Here is an 8,618-nt window from a genome sequence, read left to right on the forward strand (position 1 = left end):
GTCTGGGTTGCCGTGCATATGGAATTTCTTATTTGGAATTTTTCTCAGATGCCTAACAGGAAGATCAGTTGGACTGGATAGAGGACGAATGGAAGTATACGCCATGGTTATGGGCATATACTATGACATAAACATCGATTATGCAACCCAGTTATGGAAGGAATTTGTTAAGAGTCTCGAAAAAACAAATTCTGAAAAAGGGATTTCATGCACAAGGTATTGGAGCTTAATTCTGGAGAAGGTATATGAAAAAGAAGGGATTCCAGTAACGGAGGATGTTGAAGTTGCTGAATTTTCTTTGTATCAATTTCCAAAGGTAGTAGAAGATGATGAGGCTATTTTTACTCATGTGGCTCGCATTCCAGATGCGATGCTTCGCAAGGTATCTCAAACTCACAAGGTCTTGGTGAGATATTTGCGAAAAATTGATCAATCAGTGCAGACTGGAGTATTATTAGATGTTGCTGCTCCGTCAAAGAAGAAGAAGTCCACAAAGAATGATGCGAAAGGTTCATCTTCACAACAAGCTCAAAATGAAGATGTTCAGATTGAAGAAACTTCATCTAAATCAAAGAAAGAAACAATACCTTCCAAGTCTGGGGTATTGAAGAAAATTCGCAAGGCTGACGTGAGCAGTAAAGGGGTTAGTATTTGCAGTATTCCAGCTGTAACACCCAAAGTTTCAAAGGCCAAGAAAGGAAAGAAAAGCCCTAATTTAAGGGTCGACTTGGCGAGTCCAAGGAAGAACTCGACGAGTCCGAGCGGGATCCGAGTCAAGGAATAAGTGACCAACTCGGCGAGTCGCCCAAGGTGACTCGGTGAGTAGGGTCTGTGCGAGGAAAACCCTAAATCCGGGGCTTGGAGCCTATTTAATCGCCCCATTCTTTTTCCTAGTGCTCCTTTACTGTCTCTCACACCCAGAACACCGCACCCTAAGCCCCCATTGTGCTCATTCATGCTTTTGGCCATTTTTGAGTGATTTAAAGGAAGAAGAAGAAGTGAGAATCTTTGAAGCATCAAGGAGTGGCTTTGGATCTGAAGTTTGGGGATCATTTCAGAGCATTTGAAGGTACTAAGTCGTTTCTCTCCTCCGGATTTTCCTTGGTTATGAGTTTTGGGGCTTTTAAGCCATGTTTGAAATCAATCTCGAGCTTAAGGTCCAGATCTGAGGTTGCTACCTCAGATCCATGCTTGTTTTGGTCTTTAATTCCGTAAAGTATCATCCCTTGAGTGGATCATGGAGTCTTTTTGCCTTAAGCCCTAGTTTTTGGCATGTTTTGCTTAGATCTCCTTCTCTACACGTAATGTTTGCAACTTTATGTGTGGAATAGGCTTAGGAAGGGTAGATCTACAGTTTGGAGTCCTTGCATGACTCTAAAATCCTCTGCATGTAAGGAGAGCTGAAGGGACTCGCCAAGTCCTTTGAGTGGACTCGGCGAGTAGCATGAAGTTGTGGAGAAACTCGACGAGTGGGATGAACAACTCGTCAAGTCGTATGAAGATTGCCTTGTACTCGGCGAGTCTGTTCTTGGACTCGGCGAGTCAGGTCGCGAAACCCCAAACCCTTCGAGTTGAGGCTCGAATCAGTGAGTCGGGTGGAGACTCAGTGAGTTGGACAGGTCTGGACTCAGAAATCGGCAGACTCGGCGAGTCATGGACTGACTCGGCGAGTCGAGTCACGAATGGAAGGAATCTGAACATTATGAACTTGGTGAGTCAGTAGGGTGACTCGGCGAGTAGGGTTGACCTGGAAGGTTGACTTTAACCAGGCATTTAACTTTGGACCAGGGTGGACTTGGTTGTCTTTCGGGGGTCAGTTAGACTCAGTGTTGCATTGATATTGGTAGTTTGGGGAGCAAGGGGAGCAGGAGTTCCGTAAGTTGTCGGGCAGCAACTAGTGAGATCATCAGCAAGTTTAGCCAGTGCAGGTGAGTTTCCCTTTGTGTGAATGGGTCTAAGGCCACAATGCCGGCCCATGTAGTTATGAGTAAAAGACTCGAGGGTTAGCCCTAGGCACAGTATGCTAGTATTATTTGCAGGACGAGATCTAGTAATAGCAGGCAGGTGCCAAAGGAATTATTTATATGATAGTTTATACTTGTTGTCTGTGTGATACATATATGTGCCTGGTAGAGAGGTGAGTGTGGGCGAGGTCCCGTATCTCACCAATAGCAAAGTGTGGATGGGGTTCCATATCTCATTAGTAGCAGAATAGGGGCGAGGCCCGAACTAGAACTGGAGTGAGAGTGGGCTAGGCCTGTACCTCATTACCATTAGGAGCGTGGAAGGGGTCCCATGACTCATCAGTAGCAGGACATGGGCGAGGCCCAGGATAGGCGAGGCCTTAGGACAGAACCGGTTGTATGTGTTAGTTATGTGTTGTGAAATGTTTATGTGTTATTATTTGTTGGCGGGCGGGGCCCTGTGACAGGCGAGGCCTAAGTAAAACAAATCTGTATCCGAGCAGGGCTGGAAGCCAGGCGGGGCCTGGAGCGGCGGGGCCGTTATATCGGGCGAGGCCCGAGGTAGGGGGCGAGGCCCAAGATAGCGGGCGTGGCCCAGTATGTGCAGTATGTGGTTATGCATGGTATGTGGTAGGGAGGGGAACTCACTAAGCTTCATGCTTACGGTTTTTAGTTTTGGTTTCAGGTACTTCCGGTAGCGGAGGGAAGAGCTCGGGGTGATCGCATGGCACACACCATAGATTAGACAGCCTGGGAATGTTTACTTTGATAATGAACATGTGCTTTGAAAACTTATATTCATATTATGTTTTAGAATGATGACTTTACTTTAAGTAATGATTTATTAAAAGAAATTTTTGGTCTTAAATTTTGGGTCGTTACACCAGCTCTGGTTTCTCCAGGAAAGAAAAGGCAAAGAGTTGAAGATGTTGCGAAAAACATGCAACCTACTCTCATAAAAAGACGGAAACTGGTGATTCGAAATGAATCATCTAATGAAGAAATAGTTCCAGAAACTCCACCGGTGACATCTAAGGTAAATGTTTCATTACCCATTATCCCTACTTCGCAAATCTCTACCACAATACCACTCACCGAACCACTCGAAATAGTCACTACCAAATCAGTTTCTGAGGAGCTACCTATTTCTGATACGGTTGTCAACGTATCTGATACGGGACACCTATCTCGAGTGTTGAAACCACATTCCTAATTACCTTACCATTTCTTTACAAATTGTTTCAATTCTATCTACAACTCTATCCACCACCTCATCAATTTTTGATCATCCTCTTCAGAACCCATTTACAACACTTTTTCCATCACAATTACCAGAAAATTCTCAACCTTCGCAACCTTTATCTGATAATGAAGCTGAAGGAGGAGCCTTTGGAGGGGGTAATTGAAGACATTCATTTTGATTCAGAGGAGGAGGATATTCTTGATCATATGCTTATGACAGGAAAACAATTTAAAATCCTGAATCATAAGTTGAATGCTATTATTCAGTCGCAAGCTGATTCTGGCAGGATGTCTTCTATCTCAGCAATGGAGGTTGATGTAATGATCAAGGGTGCTGAGAAGCGTATAATGGAGAAGGTTGATCAATCTGATAAGAATAATGAGCTTCACATTCAAGATCAAGGGAGTAATTTTTCTTCAGTGGTCCAGGATTTGAAAACAGTTGCAAAAGAACGTCATGTTCTTTTTGTACAGGATGTGAAGAAAGTTCGGGAGGATGTCAACTATAAGCTTCAAGAGTTCAAAACTGAACTTGCAAAGGAGCTCTAGGATATTCATACTCAAAATGTTGAAGTTCAAAAGCAGATTGACGAGGTTTTTTCAAAAGTGCAAAAGTTTGTTGATGTTCCTATCCTTAAAGCCAATAACGAAGAAACAAAGGAGAAGTTTGATCAGCTTATCAAGTTGGTGACAAAGCCTAAAACGGTGGTTTCGAAATCTTCACCTACACAAATTCTCACTCCTGAGTTCTTGTCTCTAAAGATTAATACTTTAGAACAAGCAATTCAGAAAGCTCTTGCTCCACTCGCCAATTTTACCTCTTTACTACCAAGGGGTGACCCACCTGCTTTCACAGGGGTGCAAGGGGGAGAGAAAAGTTTAAGTAAAGAGGTGGATGCAAAGACAGTGGGAAAAGTTATATCTACCCAACTTAAAACTACTCTTCCCATACTTACGAAGAAAATTTCCTCAACTACAATAACCACAAAACCGATTGCCAAAGGAATATTTATTGGAGAAAAAGAAGGAGGTTCGAGTTCAAAACCTCAAACAGATATGGTGGGAAAAGGAAAAGGGATATTGTACGAAAAATCAAAGGAGGAGAAGAAAGCTGAGGCTGAAGCGGGGATGGAAAGGATGAGGCAAATACAAAGCATCATGAGACAAAGGGCAAGTGATCCTCCCATGATGAACAAAGGAGATCCTGTGAAGCTTTACTCTTACGAAACTATAAAGTCAAAAGTTGTGGGGAGGGAAATGTATGAATTCGAGAAGAAGCCAAAGAGAAGTTATGATATTGCAAATTCAGACAATTGTCAGCTTGATTTTCCAATCAATGAAATGCTCTTCATCAATGCTCAGTACAAGATTAGTGAGAAGTTTGGTAATCCTGATGATTATACACACATGAAAATCCGATTTCATGCTGTTTTAGGGAAGAATCCAGATGAAGTTTGGTCTTTAATGAAGATCAAAAAGACAACAAACAATATGACTTCACTGTAGAAAATTTTCCTCTGATGAACTACAACGATTTGATTCAAGTGGCTCTGATTTTGAAGCATATGGAAGAGAATAAGCTCAAAGGCTCTAAGACTGAAGTGTTCAAGATAGGCTTCGCACATGTTAAGACATACATCGACAATTACTTCGATTGTTTGGCTCTTACAGATGAAGAATCGGCGAATGTGTTGGGAAGAGAAGTGAACGTTCCTTGGGAAATAAACTTTATCCTAGTCAGCATTGTCGAAATATGTTGTTAGGGAAATATGCCTGAAACCTTTCGGTATGGTGTTTTCAGGAAGAGATACAAAGGGGAAACCTAAGAAATTATTGTTTAAAGTCTCAGAGGTGGAAAGATATAATTCTTTGCAATATAGGCACTTTATTGTTCGTATGAACAATTGCAAGAAGAACAATGAAGGAGACAAGAAGGATCTCAAGAAGGTGATTTCCTGGTATGGAGAAGTGCGAAAGACAATTCACTTAGTTGTTCAAAAGCTTATGGACTGAATAGCTTCGACTGTTTACAAAAGGGGAGATTGTAGAAGCAAAATTGTAAAAGTCGAATATTTTGTTTTGTATTGTTTCGTATTTTATGTTATTTTACTAAGTCATATTTGTGCGAAGTGTAATGTTTAGACTTAGTATATTTTTTCTACACTCATGTTCCCTATAAATAGGAATTGGGGTTAGAAGTTGAGGATAACTTTTGCAAACGCAACTATCCTTTCTGCTTATTCTGTAATCAATCTTCATCAATATGAGATCTAATTAATATTTACTCTTCGTGTTCTAACTCTTCGATTACTAAAATCATACTTTGTTTTCTTAAATCTTGATAACAATTCTCTACAATTGGTATCAGAGCTTGGTTTTCACGATCAACGTGACTTTTGAAGAACGATTCTCGGTTTGCCAATATTTTTCGCAATTTGATCAATTTTGGTGAGTCTCTCTCTATGATCTTTCTTAATTTCATTGAATTCGTGCGTTGCGTTTTTGTTTTGTGATCATTTGACTCGTTGGATCAAATTTTTCTTGAAAAATCCCATTGATGATCCAATAAATTTTTCTTTGATCAAGCCCGATCCAATCTCATATTCGTTTGGATGATTTGATTTTAAATTTGTAATAGTTCAATTTGGATCCATAACTTGATCAAAAATTGAGTCCAATTTTGATATACACATTAATGTTCGAAGTCCATGAGACTATTTGAACCAAGTTTCACAATCTGTTACTGTTCATAATTCATACATTGAGCCCAAATGTGTTTGATCTGATATCTTAAAATCAAGGGTCCAATATTTCGTTAGTTTATGATCCAAAAGAATGAGTTCGGTTATTGTTCATCTGATTAGAACCCAATACATTCGATTTCAGCGTCTTAATTTTTTAGCACGCTTCAACTGGTTGTACGTTTGAACTCATACGGATCTGTTCTTGCTTCTTAATCGACTGCATTTGATAATTCTTCTCGTTTTCTCGATAATTTTTTTTTTCTTTCTTTGGATTGATGTCGATTAATGATATGATAAAGTGTTACGGTTTCATATGATTCGTATATGATGAAATCGAATTTATACGAGTCATATCTTAGAAATCGGAAACTGGTTATTTGATTTTGATGAAATTGTTGATCAAGAACACTTGTAATCGATGAAGAACATTTTTTTGAACAAGTTTTGATCCGAAATTTGTTGATTGAATCATCGATTTCTTGTTTGTTGATCTTTGACTTTAAAAAGTCAAACTAAGAAAAAGTCAATGACGATGTTCAATTGATGAATCGCTGAACTGAAAGTTGAAATCAGTTGATTCAAGTTGAACAAAGGCTGTGGATATCGAAATCAAGTTTAATTTGGAGATTAATTTCGAAATTGGTTGGATTTATGTTCTTGTTGACGAACGATGGATAGGAAAGAACTGAGATCGATTTGGTTTGATTTAGTGTAATGATCGATTGGATTTTGGTTTGTTGATTTTCGTAAGTAGATGCGAAGTCTGATGAAATCGATAGATTTTGAGTCGATATAGATTTTGATGGTTTGACTGTCAAAGAAAGAAGTATCGATATAGATTTTGAATCCTTACAAGGTGATGATCGATACTTGTGATTTTGATTGTTGATTTGGAGTCGGGAACTCGATGATGTTTAGCTGTCGTTGTTGAAGAACTGGAAGAACTGGATTCACATTTGTGAATCAAAATTGGGTTCACATATAAAAATGTTTGCATCTGTGATATGGAGGTCAAAAATGTTTGCATCTAAAAAGGGTTTGCATTTGAGATCAGTTTGCATATGAGTGACAAATTGTATTTGCATCTGGATTTCAAACATAAATTCGCATTTGGTGAGAAAAATATGTGGTTAATGGTAAAACAAGATTCGCACATAAGGTTGTAATACTATTCGTATTTGGGAGCAGTTATAAAATCAAAATCAGGTTCGCATTTGTGTGAATGAAGTTCGCATTTGGTTGATTGGGGTTAAAAATGCGAAGGAGATAATGATTCGCATTATATGACAAAATGAAAATGCGAATGGTTGAAGAAAATCATTGTTTTGTGTTCGCATGGGTGTAAGATGCGAAGTCTTTACTGTGAAACATTGGTGAATTGGGGAAGAAAACAGAAGTTTCAAAAAGCATCCCTGCAGTTTCGCATTTTTGGCAACAAATACCCAACTTCGCATATGGGTAATAAAAGCTGAAAAAAAAATGCAGAATTTTCAGTTCTGGTCCCTGCAGTTTGTGCGAATTTACGCTTTATGCACGGTTTCACAAATGGGCTAGAGTTTCGCATATTAAGTTGTTTTGGGCGCAACGACTCACTGCAGAATTTTGAAATTGGCCATTTCTACCCATTTTTGAGAAATTTTGTCAAAGGCAATCTGTGAACGACAATAAAAATTGAATATTTTTTGATTTTCCGAATTAAAGCTCAATGTTCATGCTACATGTTAAGGGGGAATTTTAACATGAAAAATTCCGAATAGAGCACGTTCTTTTGTCCTTGGAGTTTTATAATCGAAATTTGATTATAAAAAGGGGGAGAAGTTTTATATGGAAATTCGAACTTGAATTTTTCATATTACACGGATTTGAAGACTGAAGTTATCTTGGAGTTTTGAAGCTATGAGATGATGCAATTGGATGTTCGGAAGTGATGTGTTTGAAATGGGTTTGGAATTATTGAAGATTTTTGGGGTATGTTTTTATGCGCAACTTTGGGTGATTATTTGGAGTTTGGAATACTCTTGATCATTCGTTGCTGCTCGGATTGTATGGTCTCACATCCTGGAGCCCAAATTGAAGAGTCATGGAAGAATTGAAGATTGAAATTCGTTTCGACATGTGTCACCTTCGAAGCTCGAACTGCGTAGTGCTTGATTTTGGAAGATTTGAAGTGGGTCATGCATTCCTAACTTTGAGGGGGAGAATGTTGGGGTGCAAAGTTATTCATTCATGACTTTGTAAATGTTTGACTTGTGTAGACCCACTTGCATGTGGAGTATTTGCCTTTTGACTCATGAGAGATAGAGAGTGAGAGAGAGACATGTAAACACCTCTATATAAGGTGGGTTTGTCCACTTGTAGAGGTGTGCTTTGAGAGATGTAGAAGTGAGTGTGTAAGTGTGTGTTAATTATGTAGTCTAGATCTAGATCCTTTTTGTAACACCATATACATTCAATATATCTCTTAAACACCCAAATCACCATGTTCAATTGTGCAAACTTTAATTCCGCATGCCAAACCATGTTCTTTGTCACTACAATTATTAAGAGTTTAGTTACTTAGTATGTATCATTAATACTTTTAATGAACGGAGAATTATAGTCCTGTCAAACCCGTTCGGCTAACGACCCTCCACCGGTCAAGGAAGCGGTGGGTGAGAGTAGACACCCA

Source organism: Lactuca saligna, chromosome 5 (genome assembly GCF_052625555.1).
Source record: "Lactuca saligna cultivar CGN05327 chromosome 5, ASM5262555v1, whole genome shotgun sequence".
In the NCBI taxonomy this organism is placed as follows: Eukaryota; Viridiplantae; Streptophyta; class Magnoliopsida; order Asterales; family Asteraceae; genus Lactuca; species Lactuca saligna.